The sequence below is a fragment of the Mobula hypostoma genome, chromosome 19 (assembly GCF_963921235.1).
Source record: "Mobula hypostoma chromosome 19, sMobHyp1.1, whole genome shotgun sequence".
Taxonomy (NCBI): Eukaryota; Metazoa; Chordata; class Chondrichthyes; order Myliobatiformes; family Myliobatidae; genus Mobula; species Mobula hypostoma.
The window spans coordinates 46958498-46977015 of NC_086115.1; the positions used below are offsets into that span (position 1 = coordinate 46958498).

At 41.1% G+C, this 18518-nt stretch overlaps 1 protein-coding gene across 6 annotated transcripts in view; it reads right to left on the reverse strand.

The window, feature by feature from the left end:
- ptprea (protein tyrosine phosphatase receptor type Ea) overlaps positions 1-11355 on the reverse strand; it is a 303826-nt gene extending 292471 nt beyond the window's left edge. For 4 of the 6 annotated variants that reach the window (XM_063071813.1, XM_063071815.1, XM_063071816.1 and 1 more), the window contains exon 1: positions 11103-11355. The gene's annotated coding sequence lies outside the window, so the exon portion shown is untranslated. Of the gene's footprint in view, positions 1-9689; positions 9796-10845; positions 10873-11102 lie in introns of those variants that run through there. The other 2 variants (XM_063071811.1, XM_063071812.1) reach the window with 2 other exon arrangements.
- Between the last annotated feature and the right edge of the window lie 7163 nt (positions 11356-18518).

Genomic DNA, 18518 nt, shown 5'->3' on the forward strand with positions numbered 1-18518 from the left:
AGGTATGTTTCTGTAATAGTTTTTTATTTATTAATTGGGATACAGTGCAGAATAGGCCCTCCGCCACCACAGCAATCCCCAGTTTAACCCTAGCCTAATCACAGGACAATTTACAATGACCAATTAACCTGCTAATAATATGTGATGGGTTTCTCTTAGCTGTCACGTCTTGAAACTGTCACTAAATCTTTGTTGTATTGAAAAGTCAAGCATTAACTATGGAAGCTGACACTGAGAGCTCTGGTCACCTTCAGAACCCCCTCTCATCACAATCACAAGGAGGAGTGGACCACGTTCTCACCTTCAAATGGGCAACAGAATACTGCTCAGCCCGTTTATCACCGAGAACATTGGTGGGCAAAATAAAAGGCCCTGTGTTCTGCAGCAGCCTCCTCTAATATTTCCAGATAAAGGAATCCGGCATCTGCATACAAATTAACTTTAGAAATGTAGCTCTTTTATGCAGCTGCAGTCATTTAAATTACACTGCAGCACACAATATCTTGCCCTAAGCATTCCCTAAATATCCAACATGAAAATTATGGAGAGGTTATTACATAAACCACCTCCTTTAAATCTTCCAGTTGCTGGCTCACTAAGTGGAAAGAAATAGTAAGTTAGAACTGAAAGTAAGAGTAATGACATGGATATGTAAAGCAACGTTAATGTATTATAAAATATTTCTAAATAATTGCAGGAGAGTTTTATGAGATTTTTACATGCCCAACAAGACCCTCGCTGGCTTGCTTGCCACAGAGTCTGACTGGCAACTGATGTTGGGAAGTAATTAAGGTTCCCTGGCTTCTTTGCTTCATCATCACTAAGACCTGACATGGTCGTTCTATCAGGAACCTCAAAGCCGGTGGTCATGTTAGAACTGACCGTGACTTTGGAAGACCCGATGGAGGCACTTGAGCGTAAGAAGACCGAGTACCAGGAGCTGATAGGGCAGTGTCAGAGACAGGGGTGGAGGGCACAATGCGAGCCTGTAGAGGAGGGGCGTAGAGGTTTTGCTGGCTACTCACTGTGCAGAACCTACTCTCTCCTCGGCATTACAGGGGCTTCAAAGAAGAGAGCCATCAGGATCGTCACAGAGGCTGCTGAGCGAGCCTCCAGTTGGCTATAGATCAATAAGTGTAACCTATGGACCAGTGCGACTTGGACACAAGCCAGGGACTAATCAACCCTGGCTGACTGAGTGTGTCTGATACTGAAAGACCCGAGAGACCTGATGTCCCCAGGTTACATCACAGTGCATCCTAGGATGCATCTCAGCGTCATCCTTTTTTTTTCAGCCACTACCTACACATAGAGGAAATTTAATGTAGCCAATTATCCCATATGGGAGGAAACCAGTGTACCAGGTCACAGGGAAATCACATGAATTCTACACACAGCACCCAAGTTCAGGATTGAACACAAGCACTAAGAGCTGTAAGGCAGCAGCACTAACCACTCTGCCACCCCACTCATTAAATAGTCTCAAGGCATGGCCAAAGGGTTGGTCAAAGTCCTTGGTTCATGGAGGAGAAAGACACAGGGAGACAGCGGAATTTACAGAGGGTATTCCATAATTTATGAATGGCTGCTTTTGGTATGGCAGCCATCAGTGAAGTGATTAAAGTCTGAAATTATCAAGAGGCCAAAAGTGAATGCATAACATCATGGGGCTGATGCATACAAATATAAGAAGGAGTGAGAGATCTTAAAGTGAGGATGTGGATGTTTACTCAGGAGCCTATAAACACCAGAAAACATAAGGCAATGAGTGAACAAGATTTATGAGAGTTAGGACATGAGTAGTAAAATTAATGTTATTCATGATGGATTAGATAAGAACTGAAACAAGCTTTGTTATAGAGCAGTGTGGCCAACCGTGTTAAAGCCACAGGCATTAACTATTTAAATTCACTATTCAAGTTTTCTGTTGTCCTGTGACATTTCTCCATTTGTCCTTTTGAGTAATCAGTTGAAGAAAACAAAAGAAACTTGAAGAAGTTTGTGTGTTCATTTTCTCTTGACTTTAGATATACATTGGATTATACACACCTTCATTAAAACCCAGGAAGACATCCACACAGTTTGTCACTTTAATCAAGTCAGAACCATCTTGAAGTGACCAATTAATGAAAACCTCTGAAGATACATCTCAAGCCTTTCAGGATCAAACCATCTCAACGTAATCTTGAGGTTAATAAGAGGTTTGGAATAAATAAAAGATTTGGTAAAAATACAGTGGATCTTCCAACATCTAAGAGACAAAAAATAGCCTATCATTTTGAGCAACATACATCAAAGTTGCTGGTGAACGCAGCAGGCCAAGCAGCATCTATAGGAAGAGGCGCAGTCGACGTTTCAGGCCGAGACCCTTCGTCAGGACTAACTGAAGGAAGAGTGAGTAAGGGATTTGAAAGCTGGAGGGGGAGGGGGAGATGCAAAATGATAGGAGAAGACAGGAGGGGGAGGGATAGAGCCGAGAGCTGGACAGGTGATAGGCAAAAGGGGATACGAGAGGATCATGGGACAGGAGGCCTAGGGAGAAAGACAGGGGGGGGGGTGACCCAGAGGATGGGCAAGAGGTATATTCAGAGGGACAGAGGGAGAAAAAGGAGAGTGAGAGAAAGAATGTGTGCATAAAAATGAGTAACAGCTGGGGTACGAGGGGGAGGTGGGGCCTAGCGGAAGTTAGAGAAGTCAATGTTCATGCCATCAGGTTGGAGGCTACCCAGACGGAATATAAGGTGTTGTTCCTCCAACCTGAGTGTGGCTTCATCTTTACAGTAGAGGAGGCCGTGGATAGACATGTCAGAATGGGAATGGAATGTGGAATTAAAATGTGTGGCCACTGGGAGATCCTGCTTTCTCTGGCGGACAGAGCGTAGATGTTCAGCAAAGCGGTCTACAGTAGAGGAGGCCGTGGATATTCCGTCTGGGTAGCCTCCAACCTGATGGCATGAACATTGACTTCTCTAACTTCCGCTAGGCCCCACCTCCCCCTCGTACCCCAGCTGTTACTCATTTTTATGCACACATTCTTTCTCTCACTCTCCTTTTTCTCCCTCTGTCCCTCTGAATATACCTCTTGCCCATCCTCTGGGTCACCCCCTCCCGTCTTTCTCCCTAGGCCTCCTGTCCCATGATCCTCTCGTATCCCCTTTTGCCTATCACCTGTCCAGCTCTCAGCTCTATCCCTCCCCCTCCTGTCTTCTCCTATCATTTTGCACCTCCCCCTCCCCCTCCAGCTTTCAAATCCCTTACTCACTCTTCCTTCAGTTAGTCCTGACGAAGGGTCTCGGCCTGAAACGTCGACTGCGCCTCTTCCTATAGATGCTGCTTGGCCTGCTGCGTTCACCAGCAACTTTGATGTATGTTGCTTGAATTTCCAGCATCTGCAGAATTCCTGTTGTTTGCTATCATTTTGAGTAGTGTTTGCTTAATAGATCTGAGGCATGAAGGCTCCTTTAAAATTTTGGCAGTTCTGTTGTGTTTTTCCAAGACACCTATTTATTACAGTATGTTAGACCGCTAACAGCTTCTCAGTTTCCTTTTTAAACTGAAATTGGATGTTCCGTACGCAAGTGTGCAAAGTGTTATATGCTTATTACATGCCTCTTATTGAGATATGGTATGATTTCTCCATCAGTTATAAAATGTCTCGTAAATTGCTGCAGACTGTTTGTTTTGATGATGAAAATCCACCCATGAAGAACTGCAAGTGGTGTTCTTCTAAGTAATTACTTAAACTCATTCATTTTTCTGAACTGCTTAATTTGTCATGCACACTCCGTGAGTCTCGAAACTCAGTAAACACAAATTCTGCCACAGCCAGTCAGGAAAGGTGTCCAAAACTATATTGGAGCAGCACAAGTAGAACACCTGTTCAGAAACAAGGGATGTAGCAGTAACTCTGGAAATGGCAGGTCAGTGAACCAGACATTTATACTAATTAGAAAGCACTCTGAAGTAGGTTTAAAGTTGCAACTGTAGATATAAGAGGGAACTGCATTAATTTATAGAATTGAAACAATGCACAATCAGGAGACTGCAGACATTTTAAAAGATTTAGATGATATATCAATTGAGTGCCTAAATAAATAATATCGATGTACAAAAATACATGAATGGTTGTTTAGGGAAGTAATTAGTGGAATCGTAAAACGGCATAGAATATTACAGCACAGTACATGATTCGGGCTATGATGTTGTGCCGACCTTTTAACCAACTCTAAAATCAATCTAACCCTTCCTTCCTACATAGCCCACCACTATTCAATATAAAGGTTTCTTAAATGCCCCTATTATATCTGCTTCTACCACCACCCTTGGCAGGAAGCGTTCCACACACTCACCACACTCTGTGCATAAAATTTACATCTGACATTCCCCCTATATTTTCCTCCGGTCACCCTCAAATTATACCCCTCATGTTAGCCACTTGGAAAATGTCTCTGGCAATACTCTTGATCTACGCCTCTTATCAACTTGTACATCTTCATAAGTCACCTCTCATCCTCCTTTCCAAAGAGAAAAGCCCCAGATCACTCAGCCTTTCCGCAGAAGGCATGCTCTCTAATCCAGGCAAATCCTGCTAAATCTCCTCTGCACCATCTCTAAATCTTCTAATTCCATCATATAATGAGGCAACCAGAACTGAACACAATATTTCAAGTGTGGTCTGACCAAGATTTACATTATCGCACAGCTCTTGAACTCGAACCCCAAATTTTATTTTTATTTTTAGTTTTTTTAAATTATGTTACAGTGTGGAATGGGGCCTTCCAGCCCCTCAAGCTGCACCACCCAGCAATCCCCAATTTAACCCTAGCCTAATCACGGGACAATTTACAATGACCAACTAACCTACCAACCGGTAAATCTTTGGACTGTGGGAGGAAACTAGAACACCCGGAGGAAACCCATGCAGTCACGGGGAGAACATACAAACTCCTTCTAGATGGCAGTGGAATGTTAGTCTAAAACACAAAACCCAAGGAGGAAGATCCTGCAAATGGTGAAAACCTGATCAAAATTATCATCTTCATGAGGCCAATCATGAACTAAGTAAATAGGTCATTGGTTGTCCAACCAGAAGGACAGGAAAAGGACTCAAATGAATAAATTTGCTGAACCTTACCCCTCTATAAATCTGGATTTATGCTTTCTGTTGCTGATGAAATCACCAAAATGATATATCAGACCAGAGTGCACTGACTCCAGTAAAAAGATTGAAATTATGCCAGATATGCCTGGAGGGATGGTATAAAACTGAGAAGTCAGATAAAGTGTATCATTGATGTTGATCAGGAATGCCTGTGGGACAATGGTGAGTCAACCAATAAAAAGCATGTGGAGATGAGCCTGCAACTTTCGTCCAGTGTGAGCTCAATTTCTGCACTGCAGAGTGTATGTATGGAATTCAAGAATCTGTTGATGTAATAATGTACATTTGAGCAGTGGCCCTAAAGTGCCTTTAAAATTTTGACAGCTCTACTATGTTTTTCCAATTCTTTCACTTATTATTTTAGATTATTAACATCTCCTCTGTTTTCTTTTTAAACTGAAATTGGATGTTCTGCATGCAAGTGTGTAAAATGTTATATGCCTCTCATTGGGGAATGTCAGAATGATTTCTCCTGCAGTCATAACTTGTCTCACAAATTGCTGCCGACTATATGTTCATCTGCTGAAAATCCACTGGTTACCTCTTCCAGTTAATTACTTAAACTCATGCATTCATCATTTTAACTGGTTATTATTCTCTTGTTAAAGAAATACAAATACAATAGTGCAATATTATTATTTAAGAATTTGCTTTCTCACACTACTGCTCATAGGCTCAAGAGGATTAGCAAATGGATGATTAAATATTTAAACACAGGGAATCTCAAAAGTCCAGCTAAGCAACCTGAACAGTAGTGAAAAATTCAATGTTAGAACTTTTTAGAAATGCAAAAACAGCTTCAAAAATGGAATGATGAATAAAAGGGTTATTGGAAGTGTTCCTGGAATTTAGGATTAGTAGATTAAAGGTCATTGTGAAATTGACAGCAGTGATAACTAATATGAGAAAACAACTCCCATGCCCACCCCCCCCGCCCACAAAGAAGTTAATAAAACACCTTTGCACTAAATTAAATAATTTTTCTGGAGTACAACTTGCATTAGCTTCCAGCAGTACATATTCTAGCTAGAATTAAAGACTAGCCCGTGTCAATACCAACACCTAAAAATATCCCATCAACTGGTTACATAGATGATAGGTCGGAAATGGTCATCACAATCTGCCAAGTTAGTCTAACAACAACTCAAAGCAATTCTCAGAGTACCTTGATCTCAGTCCTTTCACTCTCTTCAGCACTATCTGTGTAGGTGTATATGATCTCCCTGAGACCACTTGGGTTTACTGTGGGTATTCCATTTTCTTTCCCCCCTCCAAAAGGCATGTTGATTCTGTGGTTAATGGGCCTCTCTAAATTAAGTCTCTAAAGTCACTGGTAGTAAGTTCATCGAATATTAATGGCCATTTTTAAAAGAAGAGAAATAAGTGGAGAAAGAGGATTAATGAGATTGCTCTGAGTACTGGCAACGGACTTGATGTCATAAGAAAATATGATTACTGAAAGTTGAAAAAAATCAGTTTGCAAACAAAAACTTCGAAGCACTATTTAGCTGTGTTTTTATGAGTGGGATAGATAGACAAGGTATTTTTATGAATACAACTTTTTCTTTATTAGTTGAAAAGATACGAAGTAACATATTGAACAGATAGACAACATTTAACTTAGAGTGAAAATTAAATGTCCTGTGAATTCCAAGATGCAACAGGAATTTGTATTTATTATTTTTTTCAAGATAAAAGTTTAATCAATAATGCCTCTTTTGGTAAACTGATGAAAACATAACTAATGGCAGCAAATAACATTATCTTTGTGGTTTTGACACAAGAGTGAATTGCAAGAAGAAGAGTTCTCTCAAAATTTCCAAGTCAAGCAATCCAGGCCCGGTCATTAAAATTTAGCATTGAGCTATAATGTGTAAGGATAAGTGGTAAACATACATCAACCAAGCTATAAAATTCTGAGCAGTGTTTTGAAGATTCACTCATGAGGTATGCCGTCTTCACCATTAGTCAATGACATTTCAAACCGTCTAAAATAGAATGTAGAAAGTTAAAAACTGGCCTATTGTTCTACTGTCCTTAAAGACTGAAGCTGAGGATTTAACTATAATCAGTAATCAACATAAACTTCTTCCATTTCTATTTCCTTTTAAGTGCTATCATGAGAAACATTCTTATGGAAACAAACATGCTAAGTGTTGCCTAACCTTAGTATCACAACCATGCACCAGAGTACATGCATGGAAAGCCAAAGGTGATTAGCCAGTTAATCAATAAATTTTGAGTTTTCAGACACTTCATGGCATTATTTTTCATGTTTCTTTCTATAGATTTCTCTTATCATCCCATCATTTTCTATCTTTATTTAATTCCTGTTACATGATATAAATCTAATCTATATTTTTTGCTTTTGACTCTGTATGTCTGCTGAGAATTCTTCCAACTGATTAGTTGAAAGCTCCTGGCTACTCTTGCTTGGTTCACGGATGCCCTGCAACATTGGATTAGATGTGGAACTTGAGCAAAAGCATGAAAGGCTGCAGACTCCTGCGGGTAACGTCAACAAGGTGAATAGCAAGCACAATTATTTTTTTGTTTTGCAGCTGATCACAAGTCTGGACCATTCTAACACATATTGTGCATTTTTTAAGATTTGGCCTTCAGAAGGGTTGACCCAAATCAAAGTTAAAACGAAACATTTTTTTTTTCAGATTTAAAAAGTAGAAATAAATGCAAGTGGAAGATTTAATACCCCACATCTCTCACATGCTTTTGAAGTTTAACTTTTAACCTTGTGGTTCTTCATTATTTGTATGCTACTTGGAATTGCAGTTATTTTTTATCCAAGAAGCTAACCTTAAAATGCAAGCAATTTAACTGGTTTCCTTCAGAAAGCGAATTTGTAGGATTTGACTGTGAAGATTAGAAGGTTACATGCTTGGTCTTCTGCCTGTGCCATCTTACCAACTGATAGAATAATATGTTGCTCTGCACCTGAGGCCAGGGATGACAAACTCTCATCCAGAATTTCTCTTTAGCAGGATGATAAGTACTGCATAAGTGTCATCTATAAACAAAATCAAATCTATCATGCTCTCATGGTAAATTAATCTGCTGGCATTATCTATGCTTTTACATGAAGTATAGGAACAAGGGATAATTGAGATATAAGTTCTTAAGGAATATAGGAGGTGATGGCACTATCTGAAATTCAAATGTGCAACTGAGTAGTGAACACATTAAAGCTGGAATGAAAGCACCTCCAGCCAAAACTTTAATATCTGTAATTTCCTCAGAATTGATGCTGTACTGTAATATTGGCCTGCTGACTTCCATTTGTAGATACAGCCACTCAATAACTCATGAATGATGTTGAGTGCTGAGCACTGTTCCCTCTAAGTTGCGCAGGTGTGCAGCCGCACAGTAACTGAAATGCACCCGCGCACATAGCCTTTGTTGCCTTTCAACTGGAATTTTCTTTTATATAATGCTTCATTAAAGTGCCGCACTATTTTCAGGCCATGTCAAAATTTCCCACTCAGAGCAATGGTTGGTCTGTGCAGCTGTGAAAAAAAATTAGAGGGAAAGTTGGTGCCAAGTGCAGATATGTGATTGCATTGGAGCTTTATAGGGATATGGCCAGGAATGAATAAAATATGTATCTTTGTGAAAAGATTAGATAAGCTAGGGTTATTATCTTTAGAACAGAGGGGACAGTGGAGACTTACTTATAGGGTACTGACAGCCCTAGATAGAATAAATAGGAAGGATCTGTTTCTTTATCAGAGAGGTCAGTCACTAGGACACATTTAAAATAACTTATGAAAGATAAGAGAGGTGATAAATAAATAAATGTTATACAGTATAGTGTCAATATGCAGTTCACTGTCGGATAAAGTGGTAGAAACAGAAGCCCTTCCTTGACATAAAGAATTTGGATATGTACTTGATTGCCATGCACTGGAAATGGGATTTGTCTGGGTTGTTTTTTCACAATTGACACAGACAAGATGGGCTGATTCTACATGCAAATTTTGTATATTTATTTTGTTTCTTTAGTTAACTGATTTCCCTTGATTCGTTAGTCCCTTTTTCATTTAGTGGCTGCTCCTTTGACGCTTCTGCTGGTTTCTCACTTTAATCATCTCCACGATGTCCCGCCTCCACCCGAGGCCCCTCACGACACTTCTAGCTTAGAAGCAATTACATTTCGTACAGTTTTCAGGACTGACGGCCTAAACGTTAATTGTGAACCTGTTTTGAGCATCTCTGCAGGCTTCAGATTCCGTTAATATTTACTATGGACTCTTGTCCCCTGGCCCCGTAAGCTAATGTTCCTATTGCTGGAAACAGCGTTGAATGCCTGGGTAACCAGATTAATTCCAGAAAGATCAAAGGAAACTGAAGAGGTATTAATGCAGACTTGTAACTACCAGAAAGATACGCGCCAACTACATTGATTCATTGTTGTAAATCGCCCAATAGGTTTCTTTATTTAGCTCTTAATAAACCAGACACCGTGGACCTGCTTATCAGCTATCAGCATGCTGCACAGATCACATCAACTCACCGAGGTCACGAAGCAGGTCAAAACTTCATTAGCGCGACCATTTCGGTTTGTGTACACGTGCTGAGTGATGCACCTGCAAAGCCGTCATGTAATGAGACTTACTGCCAACGTTGAAGGCTGTGCGAAGGCACAATTCTTCGTGGTTTCAAAGAAAATTCCAAACGGAATTTCGCATAGCAATCCAGCAGCGATAGAATCCAACGACCTAGGGAACTTCCTCGGCGGGCAACACGCTTTCTTTTTTTTTAAAACGTGAAGATTAGCGCTCTTCATTCCATTGTAATGTAAGGGATGGTATCAACAAGCATCCACCAATTCTCTAAGTAATATCTGCAGAATTAAACCCGATCTACTCAGAATCCCCTCAATATAGCTAGTCATCTCTGAAATATTGCGTGCATCATACCTCAACCGTTATCTCCGGATGTCTCCGCTAACTTCCCCGAACACCTCAAGACTAGCAGACCGTGCGGTTTTCCCACAAAACGTTATCCCCCCCCCCGCCCCCCCCCCACACACACACACACACTCCACTTCCCAGACGAGCTGCATTGCTGGCATTCTCTGATTTTATTTCAGATCTTCAACGTCTGCAGTTTGTTTATCTTTTTGAATTTTCCCCGTTTTCGTCCATTGCTGTCCCGTTTGAAACATTCCCAATTAAGACATGTCCAGTGCCAATTCCGAATGTAACCCCTCTGATCAGTCAGTCCAGTGACAGGATTAAAGTGCATAGCTAAATTCGGTTTTATGCCAGGAATGGGAGCGAAGGAGGCAGGTACGCCAGGTTCGCGGTATCACTGAGCCGAGGAATCCTGGATTGCCGTCCCAAGCAAGCGGGAGACGCAAGAGACCACAGATGCAGGAATCCGGAGCAATAAACTGCTGGGGAGAAGTCCGCGGATCTGTGGGTGTGTGGGTGTGGGGACGGCGGTGGAAGAGATTGCCAGTCGATCCTTCACCTGGTGAAATAAAACTGGCCGACCCGTTCAGTGCAGATTGGTTATAAAACACAATGTTAGTGACACGATCCTGTCCGTCAGAAATTTAAATTACTTTCACCCCTAGTCTCGAAACCCTGCAGACCTGAGTTTACGGTTTCCATTGGAACCCAGTACATTGAGACAGTGCTGATACTCAGATGGTATTTCCTCACCTGAACTGGGCTAGACCCAACACTCCACAGTCATTAAACCGGTAACCCGTACCACTGCCCTCATTAACCCGGACCAGACCTCGGTACTTCTGTCAGTGCGCCGGGTTAGACCCTGCTGCTCCTCTCCCATAACACCGGCGTTGCCAGCTTATTCCCCAGTAACTCTCCAGTCTATGAGCCGTCTCTGGGCCAGGTAGATCCGGATTAATCTGTCCTCGCGGAAAAAAAAAGGTTTGCACAGAATCAGGAGAACTCACCGATAGGAAGCGGGTGCGTTTCGCCTGCGCGGCTGACAGCAGAGCTCCACAGCAGATCCACTTCCCTGAACGAACTGCTGGTAAACGGGGAAGCTGCCCACTCGCATTGCTGCTTCGGCACCTTCAAATTTACGCTCAGACAGCCGCCTGCTGCGGAGAGCGGGAATTACCGCTCGCACCACAATGCCGCTCCTGTATCGACACCTTCCGTGTACTGGCGAGGAACAGGAGAAGGCACTCTGACCTCACAACTTCTGCGGCCTGGCCACAGGTGCTGTCAATGTGGAGTTTCAGTGCTCGACTTGTTTTCTCCGGTCTCCTCCCACATTTCTCCTAAAAGTGTGGATTGGGAGATTAATTCGCCACTCTAAATGACCCCTACTGCGTAGATGAGACGCTGAATTTGCCGCGACGAGTTGCTGAGAATGTGGGAAAAATAAACAGAATGGTGGGGGCACAGAAGACTGCAGATACTGGAATCTCGGTGGAGAAGAGGGCAAACAGTTGGTGGAACTCAATGGGTCAGGCAGAATCTATAGAGGGAAATGGACAATTAGATTATGAAGACACGCAGTCCTCTTATTGTCACTTAGTAATGCGTACATTAAGAAATGATACAATATTTCCTCTTAATGTTTTAATGTTTAATCCTCTTTAATGTTTTGTGCGGAGACCCTTCATCTGGACTGTTCCCTTTACAGAGGGTACTTAACCCGTTGAGTTTCTCCATTAATTTGTTTTATTTTTGCTCAAGAATAGGTTAGGGTACTTATTATATGGGACATTAATAAATTCAATAATTTTTGAAATGGCCTTATTTGCATTTTAGAAGTCCACAGACTTTCCAGATTTGGATACTGTTTCCATCCCCACTAATACTCCACCAAAGTTAAAAGACATTTGGACAGGTTGGAAAAGGTTTAGAAAGATTTGGGCCGAGCACAGATAAATTAGACATCTTGATCAGCATAGACAAGTTGGGCTGAATGGCCTGTTTCACTGCTTTATAACTCTCTGACTCTAAGTGCCCTTTATTTCTATCTGCTGTTTGCTGGTGGACTGCAGTCGTCTGTGTTGCAAGATTCTGCCGCCTACACAAATGTTAGTAACAGCTAATGAATGAAGTGGTTGATTGTTCATTTCTGAGGAAGAAAACAGAAAATACTGGAAATATTCAGCAGTCAAGCAACATCTGTGGCACAGAGAAAGACAGAGATGGCATTTCAGGTCTAGGAACTTTAGCACCCTGAGTAATGAACTCAATAACAGCTTTTCCAATGTTTACTGTGGCCCTGGAATCACAGCCATTGTGAACTACTGTATCAAACCCACTACATTTAAATTATTAAAGCAAGACATTCAATACTGTCTCTGTAGAACCCATTGGTAACAATTGCCTGCCATGCAAATACTTGTCAACCTTTTGCTTCCGGCCACTGAGGCAACATTGCTTTCAATTTTCCATATGCCCTTGAATCTCATGCAATAATTTTTTATGACCAGTTTCCCACATGGGAGGGAGGGAGGGAGGGAGGGAGGGAACATCGACTCAGACTATGAGAGGCCTGCATCTGGCATTTTCATGCCTTACAAAGCGCAGATTGGAAATCTGTGTGGGGCGCCACTCCTCACACAGACACTAGAGCAATCTGTTGCCACATGAGACCTTGTCAAAAGCCATCCTGATATCTCAGTGGACTAAATCTGACCCCCACCACCCATTACCTCCTCAACAAAATTCAATTAGTCAGACATACACATCCCATAAAACCATACCGTCTATGATATGCAAACAACAGGAATTCTGCAGATGCTGGAAATTCAAGCAACACACATCAAAGTTGCTGGTGAACGCAGCAGGCCAAGCAGCATCTATAGGAAGAGGCGCAGTCGACGTTTCAGGCCGAGACCCTTCGTCAGGACTAGTCCTGACGAAGGGTCTCGGCCTGAAACGTCGACTGCGCCTCTTCCTATAGATGCTGCTTGGCCTGCTGCGTTCACCAGCAACTTTGATGTGTGTTGCTCCGTCTATGATATGTGTGCTTTTTGAAATAAAGGATTGTATTGTCCCTCAGAAGTGTTTCCAGTAATTAGCCTATGATCAAAGTTATAGTGAACCATTTGCTTTATCCTTGGCTGCTGTTTTTACGAGTGGGCCTCTATTCCTGTAACCAGGGATGTTCAAACAATAGGAATTCTGCAGATGCTGGAAATTCAAGCAACACACATCAAAGTTGCTGGTGAATGCAGCAGGCCAGGCAGCATCTGTAGGAAGAGTAAGGATTCCCTTACTCACTCTTCCTTCAGTTAGTCCTGACGAAGGGTCTCGGCCTGAAACGTCGACTGCACCTCTTCCTACAGATGCTGCCTGGCCTGCTGCGTTCACCAGCAACTTTGATGTATGTTCAAACAATAATTGTCAGAAAATGCCGGAGATCTGGAGCATCAAACAATCTGCCAGAGGAATTCAACGGGTTTGGCAGCATTTGTGGGGGGGTGGGGGGAGGAAGCTGTTGATGTTTCATATCAAGATCCTGCATCAGGATGAAGAGTGGAGAGAAAAGACAGCCAGTATAGAGAGGAAAGGGGGAGAGGGGAGACAGGGGTAATAGGTGATAGTAACCCCTTAATACCAGTTTCCTGTTCTAAAATCCATTACATGACAGAATTCCTCAGTAACTACAACATGGATCTAATCCAGATCTTTAGTAAAGATAACTACAAAGTATTCATTAAAACTTCTGCCCGTGCACTCTACCACCGCACACACAGAGGCCACTTTATTAGGCGTCTCCTGTACTTAATATTGTGGCTACTGAGTGTACGTTCATGGTTTTCTGATGCTGTAGTGCATCCTTTTCCAGGATTGATATGTTGTGCATTCAGTGATGCTCCTCTGCACACCACTGTTGTAATATGTGATTATTTGAATTACTGTTACCTTTCTGTCAGCTTGAATCAGTCTGGCCATTCTCCTCTGTCCTCTCTCATTAAAAGGACATTTTTGCTTTTCACTGGATGTTTTTTTCTCTTCTCGCACCATTCTCTATAAACTCTAGAGATGGTTTTGCGTGAAAATTCCGAGAGATCCGTACTTTCTGAGCTACTCAAACCACAGCATCTGGCACCAACAATCATTCCACAGTCAAAGTCACTTAGATCCCATTTCTCCCCATTCTGATGTTTTGTCTGAACAACAACTGAACCTCTTGACCTTGTCTGCATGCTTTTATGTGGTGGTCCCCAACCACCAGGCCGCAGAGCATGTGCTGCCGGGCCGCGAGGAAACGATATGATTTGGCGATATGAAATGACATGAGTCAGCTGCACCTTTCCTCATTCCCTGTCATGCACTGTTGAACTTGAACGCCACCACCTCTCCCCGTCAGCTGGTCTGCTAATATTGTCAATATTAAACTGGTCCGCGGTGCAAAAAACGCTGGGGACCCCTGCTTTTATGCATTGAGTTGGTGCCACTTGATTGGTTGATTAGTCATTTGCATCATCGATCAGGTATACCTAATAAAGTGACAACTGTGTGTATGATTTTGATCCCTATTGTACCCTATTATTTCCATAATTGTCTTTCTTTTCTTTAATATATAAAAAAAATTTATTTGATTTTTCAAGCATTATTGTTATGCCTTCTGTGATTACGATTAGCATGACAGATCTATTCTCCCAGGTGGTATTGCTTCCATTAAACAAGATCCTTCTCTAAAACTAAATCCAGAAGGGGAGGGGATGGAAATTGGCTATCAATGGCCTATGAGATAGGCTGGAAAGTAGGGGATGTGCAAAAGGGCCTGGGTGGATCATGAGGTGAGAGAAAGGAACAGAGAGGGTGCAGGTTACCTGAAATTGGAAAATTCAATGTTCAGGCATTTGGGTTATAATATAAAAGTCTAAAACAAGAAACCAGCTTGACTAGCTCCAGCATTAACAGAGAAGAAATGCAGGTTGCCTGTTTATATTTTTTTGGGCTTATCCTCCATCTCTACAATGCAAAGAATTTGTTTCCAATGTAATATCAGAGCTAAGTACGCATATTAATTTTCAATTAGGATGAGGGGAATATATAAGCAAGGAGAAAAATAATTTGGGAAATAGTATGGAATTAATAAATGTAGAGTACTGAAACTAGTCATTCAGCCAAGCCCATCCTTATGGGAATTATCCAGCTCTTATCAGAATTAATCTCTATTCTCTGTTCCTTTATATACTTAAGCTTGCCTTTAAATTAATTCCTACTGTCCTCCTCCGTCTCTCTGCATTCTCACCACACTCTTTTGTCTGATTGATCCTGTGTTTGATTTCTGGGTGACAATCTTAGATTATGGTCTCTAATTCTGTCCTTCACACAAGTGAAAAGATTTCCTGTGTCCAAAACTCATTTAATTTTTTGAAGAGGTAATTAGATAACTTTAATTAGCTAAACTTTCTGTTTTCTCTTTCAAAGACGAAACTGCCTTGCATATCTTATCCTAAAACTTACAGTTCTGAAAGAATTGGAAATATTCATAACACCTTCTTTAGTACTGATGTAGCTTTTTTTTTCTCTAATATAACAGCTGGGACTGTACATAGTACTCCAAAAGTGGCCTAATCAAGGCTTAAGATAAAGATCAACATATGGTTCAATTCCATCCCTCTGTAAATAAATGACTCTTCATCATGGCAATATTAACTTGCAGTGCAACTGTCTGTATTTTATGTATTTTTTATTTTTTTACACACCTTTGTTGATCTATTGCATTTTAATTCTTATTTTACAAGGGAAGTGTGATCTGCTCACCAAAATGAAATTTTGATAACATTTGTCCATGTTGGGATATATTTGCCTGCTGCAGCACAGTCCTGTACAGCTTCACAATTGTGCAGATTGTAGCAGGTCTCCTCATTTTTGCCAGCTCTCTCACTTTGGTATCATATGCAAATATTGAATTTGTATTTCCTGTTCCAGATTCAAAATCTTTAATATAAGTTGTGAACAATAGCGATCTCAGCTCTCATATTCATATTACCCCACTTCCAAGCTCATGCACCTGTGAATTTAGTTAGAGGATCACAGTTACAGTATACTGTTCTGTTCCTCCTCTTCCCAATCCCCCTCTGCTGGATACTTCTATAACCATAGCATTGAATCTGCATTGTGGTTGATTTCCCCACAGTCCCTTTCCTTGTCCTCTTATGAATCACAGTGATTAAGGCCAGAGACATTTCCTGTAAATATCATCAAGGTGAATATCACTGTGTGTTCGCAAGTTCCCAAGAAGTCTGCATTGCCATAACTTGTCTATTTTAATTTACTTGTTCGTTAACAACATGAATTAAAATTAGGAAATCTTAATTAAGAGACAAAAATCTTTCCAATTTACCCTCCAATCCCATCCCTGTGTGAGGTGTGACATCAGTTCAATGGATTTCCCCCTGCATTAATTTTCTTGTCTGTTGTCCTTAAACTACTTAAGTCTGTGTTTTCAATATATCCTTTTAAGGGCATCCTACAATTTGTTATTAATTATTTTGAAAGGTCATTCAATTAATAATGGTTTAGTTAAAACAATATATGTATTCCATACTCAGTTTCCTCTAGGTCTGCTGTTTCTCACTTATGTTCATTATGAGTCTGTGATCTTTCCTCCATGTGGGCTGTGCTAGGCTGATACCGTGCTGTTATTAAACAGCTCTTATTCCCACTTTTTTCACCTGCAGTGTCCTCAAGTATTGAATCAAAGTATGAGGGAGCTTTAATTTATTTAGGACCATAAGACTATAAAACATAAGAGTAGAAATAGGCCATTTGGGTCCGCCCCACCGTTCCATCATGGCTGATTTATTATCCTTCTCAAGCTCATAACCTTTGACAACCTTACTACTCAAGAACCCATCAACATCCACTTTAAGTATACCCAATGACTTGGCCTTCACAGCCATCTGTAGCAATGAATTCCACAGATTCACCGCCTTCTCTTGGTGAAGTCCCTCCTCATCTCTGTTCTAAATGGATGTTCCTCGACTCTGAGGTTGTGCCCTCTGACCCTAGACTTGGCCAATATAACAAACATCCTTTCAATGCCCACTCCATCTAGGCCTTTCACCATTCGCCTATTCAATGGCAGCACATCTTTTCTTAGATAAGGGGCACAAAACTGCACACAATATTACAAGAGAAGCCTCACCAATGCTTTATAAAGCCCCAACATTACATCCTTGCTTTTATATTCGAGTCCTCTCAAAATGAATACTAACATTGTATTTGCCTTTCTTACCACCGACTCATTTAGTTATAGATCACTGTCCGAGGACTCAGTCCAACAGAGAATCCAAACAATAGGATATCCTGGGCACATTCGCTGAAGATAGATTTCACAAAGGGAGTGGGTGGGATGTGATGGTATCAGTCGAAATTTTGAATCTCTAACATATGCTTTCACTAAACATAATGTTTAGCACAGATTTAAAAATACTCTATTTAAATATTTTCTGCTCAATTTTACATGTTTTTCTTGAAAAGTGACAAAGCAGTTTGTAGTTCAGTGAATTTTCTTTCATGCTTGCTTCTGGAATGAATGCAGTCATATAGAAAACTCTGAAGCAATATTAAAAGTTATGCTGCAATACCACACCCATCTGCAACTCGATGACCAAAGTTCAGCACACGCCCCACTTAAAAGATGAGGCAATTATCAAAAATGAAACATAAACTATCACGGACCTGGTGATGTATTTTAATTGATCAAATTCAACGATGAAGAGGAGAAAGAATTAGTGCTTATAAACAAAGACAAGAGAAAATCTGCAGAAGCTGGAAATCTGTGTGTTGCTTGGTGTTTATAAAGCAGCCTTCTTGATGTCAACGGCATTTCACAATCTATTAATGAGATTAAAATGCAGTTACTGTAATTCCATGAACAAATACAACAGCAATGATTGTAAAATTGCATATGCTGGAAATCTGAAATCAAAACAATAAATGTTAGAAATACTCAACAAGTAAGACAGCATCTGTCGAAAGAGAATCTGTTGAACTGAGAAAGGCAGTTAGTTCAACTGGCAGAGAAAAAACATTTCTCTGATAAAAGTCAATAAAGTGACTACTAAAGGGTAGGTAAATTCTTTGTTAATGTGGTGCAGTATTCCGATCAATGTGTAACGTTGTGTAATGTGGCCTAAGGGACACACCCAGTGGCGTGAATATGTCAAATGAAGGAAAAAAAGGCAGAGAGATAGCAGGTCAGCAGTCTAGAAAAAGAAAGAGTGAGTTATCTAAAATTGGCCAAGTTGAGAAGTTGGATTATCATGGAATACAGCAGAGAAACAGGCCCTTTGGCCCATCTAGCACATGCTGAGCCATTTAAACTGTCTATTCCCATCAACCTGCACTGGGACCATAGCCCTCCATACCCCTACCAC